At 38.7% G+C, this 23293-nt stretch overlaps 1 protein-coding gene across 1 annotated transcript in view; it reads left to right on the plus strand.

The window, feature by feature from the left end:
• The window catches only part of tanc2b (tetratricopeptide repeat, ankyrin repeat and coiled-coil containing 2b), a 155341-nt gene that overhangs the window by 10170 nt on the left and 121878 nt on the right, over positions 1–23293 (plus strand). The window contains exon 2 of the mRNA XM_014989907.2: positions 7926–8023. The gene's annotated coding sequence lies outside the window, so the exon portion shown is untranslated. The remainder of the gene's footprint in view (positions 1–7925; positions 8024–23293) is intronic.

A 23293-nucleotide genomic window follows, 5' to 3' on the forward strand; every position in this document is an offset into this window, starting at 1 on the left:
GCTTTAAAAAAAAAATACTTGGATCTCTGAATCCGTAACATGTCAAACCTCAAAGTAGATGGGCTACAGCAGCAGAAAACCAAACTGGGTGCCCCTTCTGTCTAAAGCTACAGTGGTCCCCAAAATTAGACAATAATATACTGGGAAAAAAACCAAAACATGTTTTTCCTGTTTTTCACAGCTGTATATGATATGATCTTGCTTTATACAATTCAGACAGAAGGTGGTAAAACCTGAGACATGCAGCCATGTGACACTGTCATGTCAATATGGACTGAAATCTCGGAGGATCTTTGTTTTTTTGTCACTTTCAGTCTATACGCCGTGAAGCAGTAAGGCAGTTCTGAAGATGAAAGAATATTCAACTTGCCACAAGCAAACTGTACCTAACAAATCGTCTCCTGTAAAACGAATAACCACAATGGCTTTAATGTTGTATGAATTAAAGCACATTAAATTCAAATACACATTTTTTTTGGAAATGGAAGATTTTATGCAAATCATGCTTCACTGAACAGAAATGAACTTTTTGCCCACAAGCAAGAAATTCTGACTGAGTCAAAGCTAAGGGAAGTGGTCCTTGTTCTGCCTGCTGCCCGTTTCTGGCTTTCTGAAGTTATGGCTAGTCTATTATTAGAACTCTTTTTAACAAACCGTTGTATTTTCCTCAGGGCTAACATGGCTTTCTAAGGCCAAACATGTATTTTGTGCATATATATTTCAAAGAGGATCGCACATATAGATAAAAAAAGATCTTTTTTTTTTTTTCAGTTCAGCCAAATGTCAGCATATTGAATACATAGCGTGCAGCTGCAATGGCTTATGAATTTACTGCACGTAGACTTCCCTGGGGGTATCATACAAAACTTCTTAGTCTTGAGATATTGTAAGCATGGAGCACTCAGTCTAACACTCAGATTTTCTGTTATTCTTTGTAAATGTGGCATATTTTGGATTATCCCATTCTTAATCTTGTGAATAGGTAAATGCCCTTGTTGACAGAGTGCAAACCCAGCAGGAGCAGAGCTTCAGCGAGGCATGTTCCTTCAATAGACGCTTGTTTTCAGAGTGGAGGAGCGGTCCATGGCTTTAGGGTACGGCCACTAAAGTATGTCCTTGTTCAGGCATGAGAGTTCATTGTGTTAGCTGTCAGAACACAAAGTCCCCTCAGAGTCTGTCTAAAAATATTTCATACCACCTCTGCCCCAAACAACACAGCAAGGGGCATAAATATAGAGAAGCAGCATGAGACTGCCTGAGCAAATTCTGAGCAGAAAAACAAAAAGCAAAAAAGCAAACTTCTGAAGCTTTTAGAAATGAAATCTCTTATAGAAGCAGAAGTGTGAAGATTTGATTAAATAACTGTAAATTGCATTCAGAAATAAAATGCAGCATTCTAATAAACATGTTTATTGCTGACGAATACAGTCACGTTGTTTTACCTATTGTAATTCAGAATTTTGTTGCGCTTACATGCAGTTGTCCAATTGTATCTGTGTCCGTGTATGCCTGCAGTGTGTGTGTGTGTGTGTGTGTGTTCATGTCTTGTTCTGGTGGAAGGCACCCCCAAAGTCAGCAGATGTGTAGGAAAACTGCAGGATTGAGGCGTTTACTCAGGCCTGAGAGCAGGAGCAGCCACCTGCACCATGCACCTCCCTGAAATCTCTCTGCAATGCCAAAGGACACAACCCATGTGGAAGACCTCAACCACTATCTATCAACAACCCCAATAACAGAACACACCACACCTAGCAAATGACCCTACAGAGCCCACAACCGGCCCACATGGAAGTCCTAACACCAGATAGAATGCCCGTATCATTATGATGTTAAAATAAATGGCACGAACAACCAGTCAAAGATTGTGACTGACTATCCGGGGTTGAACGTCTCAAAACATGACGAACACAAAGTGGTCACATATAGTTAAAATTACACATCACAAACCACGAAAATACATATCTAAAGCAACAAGCAGACAATAGATGAACTTTTCGGGAGATTCGACGAGTGGCAGCAGATGGGAGCCTCTGTAGGTTTTATTTAGCCGTTTTATTTTTTTTTTACAAAACATTGTAAAATATAAAACGTGCACCATGTTGTGTCAAATTGTTCAGTAGAATGTTAAGAAAAAATGTATAGGCCCTTAACAGATCTTCATAAAAGTTTTCTTTTGTAGGAAGAAGAAAGAAAAACTAGTAGATGCGTTCAGCGTTTTTTAGTTCAAAAATAGTCTCTCATTGTTCAGAAATGGGCTTTTTAAATGACCTTATAACTCAGCAGTATTTTCTCTTTAAGGTGATGACAGTTAAGGGGTTTAAATTGAAATCTTGTTATAAGTGGTGTCATTTATGTGGTCATGTCTTCACCTGTCAAAGTTTTTAAAAAAACGTCTTTAAGAATACAAATGATTCATTTTCTTTCATTTGTCAAGTCATTTGTTTTGTTTTTATTTTTGGTAATTTTGAAGTGTGTCTTCTGAAATGCAAGCTGCAATTAACACACTTGCTCCAAGGCCCTTCTTCTCTATGGGCGCACAAGAAGGAGCGCACCAGCCTTTTCCTCGAGGTCAGGGTCAGCCACTTTCACAGCAGGCTACAGGAAGCCGGAGGGACTGCCGTCTCTAGGCGCCTAATGAGCCTCTAATTGATATCCAGCTGAAAAACCCCACAGAGTGTTAATGCCACTTCCAAGGAAACTATATTACGTCCTCTCTTCATTTAGCTAACAAGCCTCAGAATGCCCGGAAGCATACATTTTTAACACAGAGCCACAGTGGTGACACAGCAGTTGGTGTTTGAAATGATTTTCTGTTGGCTCAAGACGGATAACAAACAATTACGCGCTGATGCACATGCAGTACTTCTCCTCACGGGTTTATTTTCCTGTTGGGCCGGCCGGAAAATTAACGATGACTGCCGAATTTGGAGAACTGCCGTCTTCCTCTGGTCGGACAGTTCTTGCGGCTCCTCGGGCTGTGTGGTTTGGGATCCAGATGTAAAGAAACAGCAGAGCTTGTTCTGTTTGCGGCTCCACTTCAAGTTGCGACAACAACAGCAACAACAAAAAAAAGTCATGTCTTAGTCGTTTCTCAGACAAAACCTCTGTAGTGAGATGGAATTTAAGAAAAGGGGCTTATCCTAAAAAATGCTTTTAACCAGCTTCCCTACTGTATCCCATTTGCCATGCTTTGAAAGCTCCAGCCCTCCTGCCAGGATAACTCTCTGGGTGTGTTGCTCAAAAATGTTTCATGTCCACAGTAGCAGCTGCGGTAAAGTGCTTTCCGTCTTTATATTTTAACCCTATTCTGGAAAATGTGTTGTTTCATAGCTTGCTTTGTTTAAACCTGATCCCTGTTAACTTAAATATGTACCTGCCACAAAAAGCAGAGGCACCTGCCAAGCTATGTCTCAGATGTTCTATTTTAGCTTCGTACGGTCAGTAAGCACATTGGTGGGATGGCTTTCTGTCAGCTATAGTAGCATATGGAGACGCTTGTGGTGTGTAGCTGCCAGTGCTTATATCCAAAGCTTCTAAGCATTCCGAATCCTTTTTCATTTTGGGTAAACCAAGGCACTTCTCCGCCTCACGGTGTCGGCTTCGTCTGTGCCAACGTTTGGCACGGTCTTCTGATGAGCAGAGTTCTTTTCACACAAAACCTTTGCACCTGTGTGCTGTACATATATCATAGATATATAAGTTTTTTGAGTACAGATTTATTTATTTTTTTTAAAAAAAGTCTTCAAATATTTAAGCTACAAAAAACACCAACTAGATTTAGTATAAACGCTACAGAGTATTTGAGATTTTGGGGAAATCAGAGGCCATTTTCTTTTAGGAAGATGTTTGGGAAAGTAGTCCAACTAAAGTAAGTAACTACCCCATTTTTGGTTTGCAGAAATAATAGAATAAAGGTTTTACACATGACAAAATGAATGGCAAAATATATTTTACAGAATCTGTGATCAGATAATGTTTCAGTCCTACTTTGACTGGACCAAATGCTATTGTTTTTTGTTTGTTTTTTTAACCTGTCTAGTTCTAAAGTGCTAGTAATGCTCACAAAATATACCTTTTTTGGTGTTTCACAATAAAATAAAGGTTTCTCAAACGTCAAACTGTGCTTTAATGAATAGTCTGGGAACGATTATCCAGTTAAGTTTTGATCAACCAAAGATTTTAGATTTTAAACTGAAGATGATTAAATCCTTCACTTTACCCACAACAGACAAATTGCGTCTTGTTTGCTTGCTCCTTCTTGTAAAAAGAACCCAAATTGCTGAAATGCAATTAATTTTAAAGCGTTTGCGGCTGCGACAGGGCTTTTGTAGCTAAGTTTTGTTATCCATCTGACTCTGTCAGCACAACGGTGCCGCGTTGCAACCGAGGGGATACGAACTGCAAGAACAGTACGGTAGAAGGCTTTCGTGGTTGAGCGGGTGTGGCTTTTTACAACTGCAGCATACTTTGAAACCAGACTCCCACCCATCTCTCTTGTCATTTTAAGGACTGCAAATTTTAAATGACTCGGGTTTATTTTAAAAGTAAGCAGAAAACTATCTCCCCAGCCTTGAGAATATCTTGTGTGCTGTACAAATAAATTTGCCTCGCCTGCGTTGTGCCACTTTGTTTGGCATGTGCGTCACAAGGTCAACGTTTTCCCGATTGTAACGTGGGAGAAGGATTACGTGAGAGAGTCACACAACCCTATATATATATTTTTTTTTTTTACTGTTTTTGGAAGTCATTCATACAGTGCAGCGTACGCGGAAACGTATCATTAACATATCACCATTTAACACCATATCGGACTTCAGTAAAATCTTACTTGTCTGTTCATGTATGTTGACTTCCAATTAGTGCCCGTGGTTTGCTCCGAGAATCAGTTGGTCAGAGAACGCTTGCTAATGAGATTCATCCTTGAACTATCCTTTCATTCAATCGAGAGTTAAAGCATTTGATGCTCATAATCCACAGGGATCAAAAGCAAAGTTTGGCACAATTGATCTTCTTAATAAGACAAGTTAATCGATTCTTAAACACAGTCTGAAGCTATAAAACACTGTGCCTCGTGTATTATTCAGGAGACATTTTGAACTTGGGGGGTTGGGGGGTAATTTACTGCCCGTCTCTTCCATGTGAAAAACATAAGAATGAGCTTGTTGGCAGTTATGGTTCTGTGTGTTTGGTGTCACCATTGAGAATGTTTGCTGTGGATGTTTGAAGTTCATTTTACATAGCATTTTTTGCTATGTAAAAAATGCCTGCTAAGAGATACTGCAGGGACCTCATATTGGAGGTTGATTTGTCTTTACAGCCAACCATAACCCAATTTAGAATATTTTAAATTTTTGCTCCTTACTTTTGCAAAGAAACTCAATCAGATGTTATGGAGAATGTCTATGGACATTGGTTTTTAACTTACAGATTCTTAATTGGATTTAATTTGACTTGGCCATTCATCCTTTGACCTAAACCCATTCCTTTGTAGATCTGGCTGTATGCTTATGGTTACTGTCCTGCTGGAAGTTGAACCATTTATTTATGGGTACCAGAATAAAACTGCTGAATACAGATGTACACCACATTTAAAAAAAAAAAAAAAGTTTTTTTTTTTTTTTAGACAAAGTTTGGTTTGTCTATGTTCTCAAACTCCTTTATTCTAATACTTCTGGATAAAATGTTCCTTTAAAAGTCACCTAATTAGTAAAATCCATCCATTTAATTTTATTTTGGTTCCATTCCACACTTTGTATAACTTTGTGTTTGATTCATCATATAAAATCCGGGTAAAATTCTCTGAAGGATTAAATGGATAAAAAAAAAAAAGACATAGCTTTATATTTATTTACCTTTTGGAAAAGATAAGTCATATGATATGGAAAACGCATCTGGATTAAAGGTATCATTTGATTGGTATTAGGACTAAAAAAACCTGCACTTTTGTTTCTCGTCATTTTAATGTATGTTACATGTTATTCTCTTGTGTGCGCTCTCCTCTTTTGTGTGCTGTATGCATTTGGCTCTCCATGCGCTGAATTTCCAGACCTTTGGCATATATAAACCACGGTCAGGAGAGAAGAACCATATGTTCAGAGTATCTGTTTTCTACGTTGAACAGAGCCTTAGCTTTACAAAAAGGCATTTGTAAATGATGAAAACGTAAACACTCTTGGTCCTCCAGAGAGAGATGAGCAGCAGAGCTTAAATGACTCATTAACACTGAAGTGGGAGGACTTAGTGTTGGACACATGATTTTTTTTTTTTTTTTTTTTTTTTTTAAATCCTAATTCCTGCCTTTTCATTTAATGTCTACACCCAGTGGACAAATGAGAATCATGACAGATTGTTAAAATCGTAGTTTTATGGCATCAGATTTCTGTGGGTGTTATTTTGTGATGTGTGCCAGAGATTTTCAGCTAAGAAAGATTAATTGTAGCCAACAGGACAAATATCCCTGGGAGGGGGATGTGCTCCTTGTTCTCCTCTAATTATCATTTGTTTGATGGGAAAGCTGTTGATTCAATGTGAACCCACTAAATTCAACTGGCAAGAGAAGTGACTCTCAAAGCCATTTTTCTTTAATTTTGAACGTTTCGTCTTATTTAAATTTCATTAAGATGTCATGGTAGTTAGGAGTGATCCTTTGTGAAGATATTGCATTTGCACAAATTTCATCAACCAAACATATGGGATGTTACACATTTCTGAATGGCATTTTCTGGAAAGCTTCCTGAGATTGATGAAGCTATGATGTTCTCATTGTTTCTGTAGTTTTATTTGGACTCCCAGTGGCTGAGCTAACTTAACCAAGGTGTTTGCTGCGTGGTGTAAAACCTAGATGGAGTCCTGCAAAGTCTTCCTTAGGGAGTAACAATGTGCCGGCTATAATTAGGAAATGGAAAAAAAAAATATTCAGAGAATCCCTGGAGGAAACTTGATTGTTACAGTTTTTTTCTTCTCCATAAATAATAACATCTTTGTGCATAAGTGATTTTCTGTTTTCATAATCCCAATTTTATGCCTATGATTGTAGCTAAAGTAACACCTGAGGACTAAGCAGAGGGAAAATTGAGGCTTGAAAAGCCTTGCCTCCTGAAGCATGGACAAATGAAGTTACATTACACTGGAATTTTATTGTCATTTTTTTAAAGAACTGTCTGCACCATATTCCTCTCCTCTCACAATTTCTTGTAGACCAAGTGACTTTCCCACGATAAAAAATTTGTGCGGATCATTGGACACCATATCAATATTGTAGATTAGTTCCTACGCTGTAATGTATATCATGTTCTGGTAAAGAACTGAGGTTAAAAGAAAAAATTGCATTTTCATGCAGCAAACTTGATAATAGAGTACAAGTCACAGAAAGGTTGTGATTTTGTTTTAACATTGACCTTTTTTTATTATTATTACTATACACTTTTTGAGGAGGAAGAAAAATCAAACATGCATTATTCCAGCTTTACATCTCTACACTTTAAGCTCATTTAGCTTTTATCACATGACTGCTTACATCTCCCACACAGATATTTGAGCCCTGTTCTTTCCTGCCCATAACTGGCCTTCTAATGACATAATGATACATTTAGTCAGAAGGCTTGGAAGCTTGACATCTCAACTCTGAAAGCAGCACTTCATTTCAGATCCTCCCACTGAAGAATAAAACAACTGTCCCAGTCTGTGCTGTGACAAGAACTCCTTGTTGACCCACAATTTATTTATTTATTTATTTATTTATTTTTTTGCATTGCCAGCCCCCGTTTGTAGTCTGTCTCTTGGAGAAACCATCAACAACAAGCTTCTACTCTATAGACTCCATAGATCTGAATGTCACCTTTTTTTCTTTTTTCCTTTTTTTTTCTTGCTTTTTGGTCAATTTCACCTCAGCTTAAATTTTTTGTTTCATGTTTTTCCCTTTGTAGAGAACCGTGGACTGTCTCTGCAGGATTGCGACTTTGGCTCAGCCCGGTGAAATGTAGTGCTTCGCTGCTCCCAAAGCCGGATTTATTGTCTACTCAAGGTGAGTCCTCTCTCGGGTTTCTTGGAGATTAAATTTTCTGTAGGATGCTAGAAAGCATATCAGCTACCTAGCTGTTTTATGTGATTCAAGAAACTATCTTTCCGATTTTTAGAAAGCAATTTCTTAGTATAAGGCATGAACCATTATTTTAGGAGCTTTTCACTGTATGATATTGAGTAAAAAATAGCAGTTCCACTGTATTTACACAAAAATTTAGAATAACAATGTGTACCATGAATAACCAAATGCGTTTTAAACCTAAAAGCAAAAATGGTATCTGCTGCTGTAAAAATAACATCACATTGCGTATACCGCACCTATTTACTAATAAAGTAGATTTTAAAACTGAAACAAAAATCTAGATTAAACCATTTTTGAGTGACTTATTTATTTGTTTTTTTTTTTTAATGTTCATCTAGAGAATATTTAAAACTCGGAATAACCTAATCGCTGAGGCCTAGCTCCAGTTTTTTGGGGGGATTTCACTGTATTTTGGTGGAGGTGATGTCACCTCCTCATGAAGCTGTCGGCCAATCAATGGTGTTCCTCAGAATCTGGCCGACTGCTGATAAATGCGTCAGCTAGGGGTCATTTCAATCGCTCCTTGTCTAGCCAGCCATAAAATGGTTGTATGGATCTGAAATTGATCCAACGTTGGAACAAAGTCTTCCAAAGTTGCCAGAGACATTACATTTTCACTAAGCTAATAAAATGAGGACATTTAGGAAATTCTGCTGCTCTAATGCAACCTTTTAACCCTACACTACCACATGCATTGTCTCCACTGCAAAGAGAATAGGGCCGATCTAATGTTAATTCAATATTCAGAAGCGCAGCTAACACAGATCAAATGACTTTGATTATTTCCTCTGCTGCCATTGCTAAAACCGCAGGCGGACTACAATTCTAAAACAACTCCGAATATCAACGTCATTGTTCACAACTTCTCCTACTCTTCACTGACTGAGCCGGTAAAACATTCTACCGGAGGAATTCAAGTCAATGGGAGAGATCCACTTTGGGTTTCAGATCAAGACAGGCCTTTTATTTATTTCCTATTTTTTATTTTAGATCCATTTTCTAATGAACAACCCAAGCAAATTTGACCTTAAGGTCACAAACAGGTGTCAGGATTTTCTGTTTTAGGCTTTCCTGGTCGAGAAAACCAGAAAAGCAGGAAAGCAGCAAAGCAGCTCCAGACCATCACATTGTGACCACAACATTTTACTGGCAAATCTTTTAACGAAATGTTGGAGTGAGTCATATTAGGATTCAACTTGGTCATGACTCAAGCTACAGTGTTCTAAAAAATCCCCAACCTCACACTCCGTAGATTGGTTTGTATAGTTTTTACCTCTGTAATTTAAATTATTGCATGTACTTTGTATGTAATGAGGTAATTGATTTTCGTTTATCTTAGAGCAATAATGTGTGGCAAAAATCTTTGATGGAGTGACTTCTGTCTGACTGCTCTAAATTCAGTCAGACAATTTGAAAATGCACGGGGAAAACAAACGCATCTTTTTGGTTAGGATTATTACATGGCCCTCAAAGCGACACTTGCCAATTAAAGAATGTTTCGTAAATGTTTCTCTCTTATAAAAAAAGTCTTCCAGTGACCAAATCAGTTTCAGAAGACATCTGAATTTTCCGACCACATTAGCTGCTTCAAACGCTTAACCTCGTGTCCTCATGGCACGTTACGTCTGTAACACATTTGGTGTGTAAACACATCGTCAGGAGACGAACAGCTTCCGTCAGCTGTTACGAGGAGCGCGGCTCCCAGGCTGCAGAGAGGTATGCAGGGTGACACGCTCGCTTTCCCCACGTGCACGCACATCTGCAGCCCGTAAGATGCAAGTTGGCAAATGGAGTGGAAGAGTAGCCCCGTTAAACCCCGACTCTCCTCTGAGAAGCAGGCCAGGGGCTCCGAATGCCGGCCTCTCGTTGCGCAGCAGAAAGTGCTGACGCAATTTTTTTTGTCTGGCTAAAATGCCTTCTGACCACATGACACTGGCTCTTTTCTTCCTCTGAGATTACCCCGGCCGTTAAAGCCGGAGCTGCACAAAGGAGAAGCAGTGTGCGACCGCTGTTTAGGAGGTGGCATAAATTATACCCGTGCCATAAAAACGCTGCAAAGGTCTGCATTGCTCACATTTTTAGATTGGGTGCATAGAATTTCTTTGTATCCAGTGTTAATTGGGTTCAAAGTCGTTTTATTTTAGTACTCACTACAATTAAGATATTCTGGGAAACAATGATTTTTAAACAACTGGGTTTTTTTTTTTTTTTGGTCAGAACAGCTTCTCAGATAATTCATGCTTTTAGACATGTGTTCAGACACACAAATCTTGTTATTTATAAATCTCTCTGGCCTGAGAAGAAGCTCCCTTGGCCCTTTTTGCTTGCAGTGCAGATCTGTCATTTCGTGATGACCTGGAGTGGTGGCTCCTGTGCTGGTCAATGGTGCAGAGAAGCAGAAATATTACATTGTCTCCGGGGCGGTAAAATATTGGCTTTGACTGTTGTAAGTTTGCATCAGATTTGACACACATTCTGGTGTTTTCCTGGATGGTTTTTCTCCCAGAGAAGTCGGGAGTTTCGTCTTTTAAGCCTCTGGTTATTGTTACAGTCAAGCAGTTGCATTTATGTCTTTCCTTTAATAGCATCAGTCATGCATGGGCCAACCAGATGCTGCAGGCTGTAAATTTCTAGCTCGGTGCTTCGGGGAACGTTGCTGATGAGAAAGATCTGTGTTGTCAAAGCCGCTGAAGGGAATGTGAAGGAGACGGTTGTTCCCCAGTGGGGTGTGTGGGTGGGTGAGCTGCAGCCTACGGCTACTCAAAGGGAGCTGTGTTAAATCCGACACACTGAAACCCGCAAACGGCAACTCTAACAGCCAGTTGTGACAAAAACCAATTTAGGTGGCACGATAAATCCCGTCTGAGCTGCGAGGAAGAAGCTCTCTCTTTGGTTTAACCTTGTTTCTTTGATTTTTAAGCTCCCCTTGTGGTCGGGCCGGACTTTAAGATAAGATGAGTTTGTTTTCCCAAGTATCTCAGATGTTTGAGGAGTGAAGTGGTGGTTTTCGGCGCAGAATGGAAGAATTTTCAAACAAACATCCTGATTGCTCTGCACATTGTAATAATTTCAAGAATTCTTTATCGTATTGTATCATTCTATATTTATTTATAGAATAAATATGTGACAATCATTACTAAAACAGCAGACTTTATGTACATTCCAGAAAATGTAGAAGGCTGCAACTATTTGCAGCCTTCTACATTTCAGCCTTCCTGTTATCTTCATTTCAGCCTTCCTGTTATCTTCTGAAAGTCTTGCTCTCTCTGGCAGGTTAAATGACATTTCACATTGGTCAACATGTGATTGAAAATATATTTTCCTTTGAAATAGCTGAAAAACAAACCTCTTTCACACTAAAAATCAACCAACATTTACTCTTCTTCACTCAGTGAAACCTTCCACACTGAAGACAGTTGTAGAAGTGTTAGCCGAGTTGAAAAGAAAAGGTATTTTTAGTTGAGAATTAGCTGATTTAGGTCATAGGATAATTGTCGGTGCCTCTCCAGGCTCACACTAATTCAGATCATTTCGATGTTATGATATTCAACAAATTCCAAAGGACACATATTTCTATGCAGACCAAAGTACAGCGAGCACAGTACTGGTGTATATTTTTGAGAAAAACTGTTTCAGTGTCAGTTACTGAGCAAAGGTTTGATTTAGATAGTAAAATCTAAAACACAGACTAAGTAAGGTTCTGCTCCTGTAGACCTGGACGTAGTTCCCGGTCTGCTTGATAATGGCTCTGGTCACAGTTCCCAGTTGACAATTTTATTATTTGAGGTGGGAAGCTTCTTAAGGATCAATGTATTCTCCGTGGGCTGCATAATGTGGGGCAAACATGGTCCAGGGAGAATACTATAAATTCACAGGGTAACCACAACCTGCCCTTGAAGTGGCTTGTTGGCAGGAGGGTAGTGTATCACGTTTAGCCCAGAGACAGACAGACCAACAAAGGACTGCAACTACCTTGTTGCCTGTGCTGCTGGTAGGAGAGCGAAGCCTCGGTGTTTACCGACTCGAATGGTTATAGCTACAAGCCGGCCCTAATTGTCATGCAGCTCATTAAGGCATGTTAGGCTGGCGGCTTTGAAGCTGGACACATTGAATATCTCTGGAATCATACGGTCTGGATGAATGCAGCTGGGGAAACATTGGTAGCTTATTTTTAGATATATTTTTTTTATTTTCTGTGAAGATTTTCTTGTTTGTGTTTGGCTCCTGGTTCACAGCTTGAGTCCAAATCGGAGCATATAGCACACACAGTGTTTCACAATACAAGTTACTCTGTACAATTACTGGCACTCTAAAGTGAAGGGCTTTTTAGAGGATTTGTAGGGTTTAATTATTTCCCCCATAGTGAGCACACCAGATGCTCAACCTGAAATGGGGTGTTGGATGTTGGATTTGAGGTATAATAAAGATAAATCTGTATTGTGAGCTGACTGGGCCCCTACTTCAAAAATCCATAGAGGTAATTTTTAAATGCCAATCTTGGTGATTACTGCTTACAGTGAATGAAACCCCCAAATTCAGATTATCTGAAAATTAGACTGTTATATTTAATACAGAAAGGTATGAACACAAACTGTAAATCATTTGCAAGCAAAACTTTCAGTACTGTCCTTATTCAAAACCCTATGAAGGATGTTGCCTTTCCCACAAAGTTTTTCCTTCAACTCAACTTTCCATTAATATGGATAAAAAAAAGGGCACCAAAGAAGAAAAAAAATATACAGATTAATCACAAATTTGGATGTAATCGCAACTAAAATCAAGACGGAAAGCCTTATACGCACAGATTATATATTCTACTGATCTGTTTGCTTTATTTCATAACATTTTCAAGGTTCTTGTTATTCAGGTTACTAATGCATGTTTTTCTTTTTCATATTTTCCTTTCATTTAACTTCCTATACATATGCTTGGAAATAGGTCTCTGTATTAATTTGTAATATTCCAATATTATGAGGAAGGAAACTTGGAATGTTCATTAGATTAGCTAGCTATGATCATAAAATAAAATGCTTGAAATGTATTAATCTACGTGCAATAAATTCTAACATATTTAACATAAAATAACTTTGTGAATTCACCAGACCAGCTTTTGTCCTCTTTTTTTTTTTCATGTTTTGAGGATGTTTTCTATTGATCGAAATCTATCATTTCCTGACATGACCATAATTTACTGATTTTTGTTTAGACACAGTGCAACCAAACCACAAAAAATAAATAAATAAATAAATAAAAAGGGGGTTGTTGAAAGTCTCTGAGAAAAAAAAAAGAAATATATATATTAATTATCAGCACAGCTATTTACAAACCCTGCAAACCTTTTCTTGTCATATTAAACTCAGCCAGCTCCTGTGTGGTTTATGCCCACTGTACCATTTGGCAGATTTAATCTTTTCCCACAATCGCCACTATAAATCATATCTAAAGGGCAAAGGGAAGCATAAAAAGTTATCTGAGTTTATTGGGAGAACTCCTTTGGGACTGTGTTTGCACAGGTTTGTTCAAAAATCATCTCCTCCCCTCCTGTTTCTGCCTGCCGCCATCGACAGCTGGACCCAACTAACAGCTGCTGCCCTTCCCCCAGAAACTAAAGTCTAAAAAAGCAACAACAGAAAGCCTGTCAGTTTTTACGCTTTGTAGCTGCGCAAATCGTCTCGTAACTAGCCTGTAAATCCGCGTGGTTCCCCCTTTGAGCGAGGTCTCACCGTGTAGATTAATCTTGTTGAAAGGCGGGGCTGCTAGCCTGAAGAAGAGAAGTTTGACGGATTTGTTAGTGTTTGTCAGAATCATAATTGGCAGTGGTGACCAAAGCTGCCTTTCTATTTAGGTGTCTGAGACGTTGACAAACATGCCACCCACGTAGACGGCGGACATGCATGTGGCTGCCATTACCAATTATTATGTGCAGACATGCCTGGTAGGGGTCCACAATGCTGTTCTTGGCAACATGCCTACACAAGGTTCAGAGTGTCAGTTTGCAACATTGGTTTTGTTTTAGTGCCTTTCCTTATGGCTGCATTGTCTCGTTAATTTTGACTGTCCAGTTGTAAATACTTTACTGTGTTAACATCGTGTTTGTCTCATGTGATTTGAAATATTGATTGTGTTCAGTTTAGTTTAGTTTTTGTTGTTGTTGTACTGTGGCAATTCAAATGTAATCTCGAGATTGTAGACGAAAACAGATTCAAGTCGTATTCCTATTTTAATAACGAATCTAAATCTAGATGATCTAATTCAGTCATATTTTCAACATAAATTTAATGACATACTTTTCTATGGTCCTAGTTTTAATGCAACGCAGTCAAACTGGTGAAAGGTTATGTGTCCAAGGAAGTCAAGCAGATTAAATCATCGGTGATACGGAGCAATCCCTCATACTCCAAAAATATATGGTGACAGTGGACGGATGTTAAATACAGTAGCGTTAGCACCTTAAGTAAACTGTATTCTGCTAGAAAAAAATGACAAGGCTGCAATGAAATAGCACAACCTTAATCTCCCACTTTCTATTTATTTATTTGTTTGTTTGTTTTTTCCACTTTTGATTCATTTACTTGCATTTAGTCTTGTTCGGTATAAAAAGTTAAACTGAAAGAAGGGGGGAAATCATCTGGGGACTGAAACTCCAAGGTGGAGTTTTGGAAAATATAGGCGGCGCTTTGTGAATGACTGCCATGAGAGATTAAAGGATTTCTCAGACATGCACGAAGAAATCAAAAACAACACATCACGTATGTATTTGATGAGGGACATTATAACGTGATGCAAAGATCCCCAAAAGTTGATTTAGCATAGTCTACCCCTTTACAATTTTCTCATTTGCATCCTTTAGCAAATACTTTTGCAGAGAGATTACAAAGTATCACAAAGATCAAAATCGTTGTAATGGAAGCCAATAAAACTAGCTGCTTTATTAGTTTTATTTTATTTTATTTATTATGCCAAAAAGAAAAAAAAAGACATAAAGACTGTGCAGTTGGGAAACTATATATATTTATTTATTTTTATATAAAAACTCTATTGGCACAGAAAGGTATGAATTTCTGCAGCAGGAATGTAGAGGTGGTTGGCTCATCTCTGGATCACATATTTTAAGTCACATTTTGATTTGTATTTTATAATTTTGGTGTAGTTAATGTGTAGTAGTAGAGAAATTTCATTTTATTTTTAACTTATTTTTATAAATTTATTTAATAGTGTTGATTGTGCCTTGATATGATCTCAGTGTTTGTACGCTTTAGACGGGGGCCACCACTCTGCACTACTTCAGGCAGTTTGTTTAGAAAGAAGACGTCTATATGTTAACAAAGAACTCTGAAGGATTTAAGTGAACCATTGCTGAATCAACTCAATGTCTTGTGAAGAGAAACAGCTCAAATGCGTTTCTGCAAAAGTAAAAAACAAACAAACAGCGCAGGTCCTTTTAATGTGGATTTCTTTATTTTATTTCCAAGTTTCTTTGAGGCAATGTCTACAGCGTGGTAACGGTATAGAAATAAACTGGAACCGTGTTATTTTCCACCACCTAAGTCCAATGACTGACGCACAGTGGGTTGATTGCTGAGATCCAGCAGACATTTATTGGTTGTCATCAAACTGCCATCAGAGGTCAGTCGCTTAGCTATCGTTGCTAATTGGGTCTCCGTTTCTCTCGGTCCCGTCTGCGCCTTCAATCACACGTCAAGTCGAGTTTGACAGCAGTGCACTTGTGGGCTGAACTTGGAGAGCAGGTAATTTAGGATGTTTTCTCTGCATCCTACACGTCCCTTCCCACGCTGCGCTCTGATCTGGGTTCTGAGCTGCTGCAAAACAGAAATCCTCAGGGTGTCGTTGCCCTTTCTAGACACAGTAATTTGTTTACTATTTTGTTTGTGTGTACAGGGCTGTGGATTACAAAAATAAAAATGTTTTTATACAGCATGAGATTCATGCTGGTGAGAACTCACAGCATGGGCTGTATTTGATATAACTGTGAAGGATATTTTTTACAGTGGCCTGTAATGAAAGAGGCCATGATGGGCTGGAGTTTCTTATATTTGTGATTAACACAGTTAGCGCAAGTAGCATTACTAAGATGGCGTTTTCCATGTGCATTCTCTGGAGCATAGATTTTGCATGCATACAACCCAATGCCACTGCTAATAATGGTCAAATGTTTAACTTAAACTTTAATTACACATATAACTCCATCCTAGGAGCATTTATGAAGTTAAAATGACAGGAAATAACATTTTTATAACTGTTTTAATCACATTCATTAATAAAACGTATTTTCTTTGCTCATATAATTCATATAATTTTTTACACACAAATCTTGCAGTTTTGCAACCTTAATGATGAGATGTATCTTACTTATAATTTCCTTTTTAAACAGCTGGCTACGGTTTTAACATGGCTTCTGATTTAATTTTAACACCCAATACCCACAACATAAACTGGAAAGCAACAAACATTGATTCAAATCCTTTTTTTTTTTTCTTCCACGGTGCGTTAAGATTTAAGTATTCTGGCTAAGCTGAAGTGATGACTGGTTGACGTGAATAAATAAATATTTTTTTTTTTCCAGAAAGATTTGACCTTATAAAAAATTATAGCAGCTTTAGTTAATTTTTCTCTTATTGACCAGTCGCCACAAACCCAATTAGCTGCAAGGCTTTTTAGGGTGTTTTTTCCTAATTATATTTACATTTAATTAAAATGAGTTACTATGATTTACATGTCACTCCATTTAATTTGCAGAGCTCTGCAATTTTTTTTCTTTTTGTATTGCCACATTAAACTCTGATTGCATAAAGAATAAGGCTGAATTAATAGTAGTGCCATTAATTTCTGGAATGTGTCATTGGTTTTCTTTCGCTCTTGACTCATTTGCATGCTAAAGGCAGGCTTCTGCTGTACGAGCTGTCTGTGGACGAGATGAAAGGAGATTATAAGGGTGGCTGCTAATTCACGGTGGACAAAGAAGTTCTAGACTGAATCCGAACGTGTTGGCGGTGCACACAGAAGTGGAACAATGCATAATTCATCAGGAAACAGATTCATCCACCATCTCGGTCGACGTGCGTCTGCTTCGTTGAAAGCAGATTGGTGCGTAGCGTGCCGTCTTATTTCCCCAGATTGTGAGCAAAACAGAGGCTGTTGTCGACAATCGCTTTCGACGATTGAACCCGCTTTGTGACTGATGTAAGTGGGTGAGTGTAGTCGTTGGCAGAAACTCAATTTCCAGCTCGGAATGCCATCTTGAGCACCTATTCGGCATACCTACAGTCTCTTTCCATCTCCCTCCTCCTGCGTGTTTGATGGAGGCTCCTCATTGATCTGTTCTATTCTCGTCGTGCGCTTTGAAACCGTACCCTGACATGAAAACTTGACATTCTGTCTTCATCGGCTCTTTGATGGTCTTTTGCGTTCACGACTCACACGAAATGGGCTGAACAATATTAGGAAAACACGCAGTTGGCATGTAATTGTCGCGTTTTGTGACAAGGGTTTTAGGTGCAGAACAGAAAAAAAACAAAATGCTAGAAATGAATCCTTCAGATCATTTTTAAAAAGTAAGCGTCACTTTTGATTTCAACATAAGTTTCACAAGCCAACATGTGAAGAAGACGAAGAAGAATCTACAGAAATTGGTTGCTAAACTCCTGAAGTCACAGATGTTTAAAAAAATATATTAAAAGGTGCTATTATTGGTATTTAAAACTCTTAGTGGTCTTGGAGTTATTGGACGAACATCATTTGAAACGAAGGCAGCCCTGGACGGAACATGGTGCACAAGCATTTTGCTAAATACTTCTTCAGTGGATTAAATTCTACCCAATGGAGAGCTTCAAATATCTGTTTAGATTTTTAATTACAGCATCATCCAGTACAGCAACAGTGTTTTCTGCACTGACATTTTGTCTCTGATGAAGACGGCTATAACTCCGTCCATTCATGAAGCAATTTGCTCGGTCCCCTTGCGGCTTTCCTCCTCTTTTGCAACCATACTAAGCCTATCAACCACTCTGCAGCAGTTCATACACAATAGCCCCGGGCAAAAGAAGTTCAACGCTCTTATCTGGCTCTGCTTGCTTAGAGATATTAAGCAGCTACAAGACAGAGGCCCGACGATGAGGGGCCAGAGTGACATGTAGCTCTGAGTGTTTTCAGAAAGCCAATACAATGGTGATGTTGCTAAAAGAGGAATCATCAGGAACTCGGGTGAGTTTGTTGTGCTGCACTTCCCTTTTAAGTTGCTGGATTACCCAATTTGGGTTCTACGGATAAGTCGGATTGCTTTGTCTCCGTGTGGCGTTGGCATGCATACATGCCAATGCCGTAGTGTTGGTATGCAACCAAATGTAGCATATCATAAAAAAAATAAGCACACACATATAAAAACCAGTTTAGAGTACTTCGGCAGGATCTGGAAAAACAAAACGCTGAAAAAGCAAACGAGCAGCACACCATCCATGTGATGAAACAGTGGTGGCAGCATCAGGATGTGGGGATGTTTTTTTTTTTTCAATTGACAAAATATGCAAAAAAAATATTATAAACAGATCTAAATTATACAACATGAATAATACACTTTAAAAAGTATGTTATGATTAATAGTCATTTCTTATTTTACTGCACTAAAGAGAAAAACTTTACAGACATATTCACATTTTGGACAAATATTTTCCTTCAATTAGTTGCTTGTATATTAGTGTGTTTCAAGCTTTGCAGTGTTACAGGCACCCATGACCAGCAAACCTTGTATTTCCGATTCACCCAATTCTGAATTCATCTAAAGTTTTCACACAAATAAACTGACATTACTTTTTAGTGTCTGCCAAAGTCTACCATTGCTACTGCTGTCTCCCCTCATAAAATTCACAAAATTAAAATGTATCTGGGAAATGTCAAACCTCAACGTCAGAATAAACTGCACCGTATTCTGGATGATTACAATACATTCAGGATGCAAACTCCAAAACTACTTGCATGGGTTGGACATTTCTCCTAAGCTTTACATGGCCGCCTTGCTACTACTGTACTGGATGGAAGTCGACAGATATCGGAGTTTACTTGCTTTCGTCTCGTGGAGTGTGACTCGGTTATTTACCTGATCAATCAAATGTCAAAAGAAGATCTCAGTGCAATGTAAATATAAGCCACAATTATCAGCTGAATGGGGGAAATGAAGTGAGAAAAGAGGCTGTGAAACCCCCGAGAATTAAATTTCAGCATTAACCCGGTCTAGAGACTCCGGCTGATTGCAAATCCGTCAGTCTTCATGCAAATGTGCACTTCTGCCAAAGTTGATTACCTGCCGTTTTCAGCCTTCTCATGTCCTGACTCTATTTGCCCCTTTAAGCTGCCTGTCATCAAACTGATTTCGCTGCTGGAGCCCTGCTGTATTCACTTTAAAGGGATTGAGAGGCTGGAGGTGTACAGATTTATGCAAAACAAAATTGTCTCCATGATCGACACGTCGGGGTTGGGTTTCAAAGTCAATCACGTGTAATAGGCAAGTTCTTATTTTGCAGTTCTGGCCTATTCATTCATTTATGTGTGGCAGCAGCTCTTCTAAATGACCAGCAGGTGTAGCTCTTTGAGTGAAGAGGCAGCACACAGGAGGAGATAAAGTGGAGGAGAAGCAGCAGCAGCAGTGGGGAAGATTGATTGAACCATCTTATTCAGTCATCTCCAGTGGGACGCTGCATTTAAGTCAGTGTTTGACCTTTTCCAGGGCATTATGCAGCTCTGTTTATCGATAAAGCTTTGAGAATTGCTTCTTATTAACCCAGTGTTGTTACTATGCATTTTAATAATACAGCGTGGAGAAAAAGTATTTTACATTTATTCTGCTATTGCTTTTTTTTTTTTTTTTTTTTTTAAATCACACTTATATTAATCAAGCAATCTGTCAAATTTTAGTATATGGTACAATGCAACAGCATGTTTCAAATTTGAAATTTTATCAAGGGAAAAACTGTCAAAATCAGTATAAATATATATTATATTATAAACATATAATCCCCATCAGAATGTCTCAATAAAAAAAATAAAGTTTTGAGTGGCCTACTTAAAGTCTACACTTAAATGTGGTGTGACTTTAATAGGTTTAGGAAAATTAATGCTCCTCACAGGGCCTGGTAAGCTTAAACAACTTTTCCCCTACAATGAATTAAAACGACATTTGAAAAAAAAAAAAAAAAAAAAACAGCTTTCTGTCTGTCTTCATATTGTCTTTGTCTAATACTCAAATTTGTTTGTTGATGTAAAACTTTGAAGTGTGACAAATAAAAAGTAAAAATTGAAAACAAAAACTCTTAAGTGGGTGAATACTTTTACACTGCCTGGTATCGGTTTCTTGACATCCCTGCTTGGAAAATTCTTAGCAGCAATTTTCTTCTCCCTCATAGCTGCTTCTTAAAAAGTCTCTGCAACTCTTTGTTTGCTCCATGCAGCTTGCACACACAATGCTGCGTTTGTGTTGCTGTTCATGGGAGGCTGAAAATAACGCACCCGTAGCCTAAAATCAGAGCTCTGTTGTCATTTTGTTGTCTGCAGGGGAAAACGCTTTTTCATAAATCACTTATGAACCACGCTGTCTCCTTTTAAACAAATTACAAAAAGAACATGCTGCAAAACTTGAGGTGTGGAGGGTAAGGGCGGGGGGGGAGCACTGTGGTTAGGTGGCACGTTCTGTGATTTATTTCTGCGTTCAGTCTGGTGAAGGAATTTTCTTCGCTCTTCTACACACCTACCAATATTTCATTCTGTTATTTAGACTTACCCAGACATCCTTTGTTTTTGTTTTTTTTTTTTTTGTTTTTTTTTTAAATGTAATGAATAAAAGGTCACAAATTACATTCGCCCTTAAAGTAGCTCTTTCTTATTCTATTAAAGGTCAAAATGCCATTTTGTTTGTTTCCTTTGACTGGATTTGGGGCAGAAGAGGCCTTCGTGGGTTCAAACTGGGCAGAGTCGTTCTAATCAAACTGATGGGAAGATTTCTTTATGACCCACAAGGACACGCTACATGCGAAAACAACTGACAGTTCACTCTGTGGGTCATGTTAGTGTATTATTAGTACAACTCGACTTGGCTTTAGCTGGTATGGACTATAAAGGGATCGGCCCTGACCCATAACTTGTTGGTCCTGTTTAGGAGGAGTTACCTGAAAAGGTCAGTGAAGCAGTGCAGCCAGGAATGCAAGAGAGTCCACATATCTGAACTAACCTACTAAAGAAATCTCTTCACGCTCAGGATGTCCACTGACAGCTGTTTTCTGGCCGTTTCAGGTTGGTCGGTCATTCTTTTTCTTATTTGGCTACAAAAACTGAAGGCGTAACCAGATATCGGGACACTAAAATGGCATATTTTTCTTCGACGTGAGCAATTAATTTCTTTTCACAATATGGTACAGGTTCTGTGCTGCGTTTAGATCGATCCAGTTTGCCGGCTGATCAAGGAAAGCGACATTGTGGTTATTAAAGCAGGTGTTGACACTTGTTGAAGTGTGGGCAGGTGCCAACTCTTAATGGAAAATTCCAGTAAGATTCAGGAATATGTTATTGATCACAAAGAGAAATTTAGTGTTGTAACTCGTATGATTCAAGGCTCTTTAAAGACTTGTAGAGTCTGATTAGCATCTTTGTAAATTTTGCCACCAGACGGAAGCATAAAGGGTTTTCAGAATGGCTTCAGATGACATGACTCCCCAAAACCATCACTGACAGTAGAAATGTCTCACTTCCCCTCAAACATTATTCTGTTCCTTTTCACTCTTCCTCTACAGTCTGGTAGCTTGGTATCCAAAGGAAATACAAGCTTTGCTTTCATCTCAAAATAAGATTTTGTGTCACCTTTTTTCCTCCCACGCAACTTTTTATTTGTCGTTAGATAGAACTCTATGTGAACAGCCAGCTTCTATATCAATGACCTCTTGTGCCTTACACACATTGAGAATGGTGTCAATGACATCCTGATGGGTCAATGTCAGTTCAGCAGTCTTTCATGACTGCGTGTGCTATGCAGTGGTAATAAAGCAACGTTTCTATTTTAAGAATATATTTTTTGTTGGTCTTCTGTAATATTATCATTTCATTACTATGTTATCATTTTCTAAGAAACTGAAAATGAACTGAGCGTAGAGAGCTGTGGCTTCTTTGTCAACAGTTGAACCATGGGGAAAAAAAAAAAAAAAATCAGAAAGTGTTGGGGAAAAAAAAGCCATCAGCAGGTTGCGGCAAATCCTAAAAGTAGCCTAGAAAGATGAAGAGTTTTTAACAGTTTAATTTTTCCCTGCAGGAGGTTTGAAAGCTGTCTCACCTGTGACTGATCACAGCCACGTTTCCTTCATTGTGATACAGATATCATCACCTTCCCCTCAGCAGCGGCACAGAATGAAAGGACATAAATCCATATTAATAAATAATCCATTGCGGGGCAGGAGTGAAACTTTGTTAGCAGCAACCCTGAGTGATTTCTGCATTGCCTCGTGCAACTTCGACGGTGAGAGCCAGGCCCTGACACTTCCCGTTATTGATATCAGTGTGATTTATGGAGCTCTGTTCCCATGGCCATCTTCAAAGTGGAGACTATGATTTATCCCTGTCTGATGGTGGGGAGTGTCTACCGCCGGGAAGATAAGTGAAGTTAGAATTTAGTTTGTTTTTTTTCTCTTCTTCTTCTTCTTTTTAAATGCACATGGTTGTTTCCCGACTTTACCCGATGCGATGTGGCAGGAAGGTTCTCCTTTAATAATCAGGTCCATGTTTAGTCCTCCCCCTCGAACTGAAGAAATGATTGGATTCCGGGCTACTCTGTCTCAACGAGACTGCCGTTATTAGATAAATAGTCAGAAATCCACTCCTCTCTGCCATTGTTCTTATTTGATTAAGGTTTGACATTTATGTTTCCTTGTCAGACTGACAGATTGCGCTGTAATTGCCTGAAGAAACGTGCATCCCTCTGGGCCCGCGGCATTAGTCTTCCGGTTTGTCGATGCTTCATTTATCTTGAGCTGCTCATTGTTTTTGATGTGGGGGGGCGGGAGGAGACACCTAATTAGATATTTTTAAACACATTTTTCTTCCATCTTCAGGAAGAGCACAGTCATTTCTCTGTATTTTACAGATTTCTTGATTTGTACACATGTGCCCAATTTATGCCTGAGACAGAATTCATTTTAA

Source organism: Poecilia mexicana, unplaced genomic scaffold, assembly GCF_051168715.1.
Source record: "Poecilia mexicana isolate PSO_F unplaced genomic scaffold, ASM5116871v1 scaffold_19, whole genome shotgun sequence".
In the NCBI taxonomy this organism is placed as follows: Eukaryota; Metazoa; Chordata; class Actinopteri; order Cyprinodontiformes; family Poeciliidae; genus Poecilia; species Poecilia mexicana.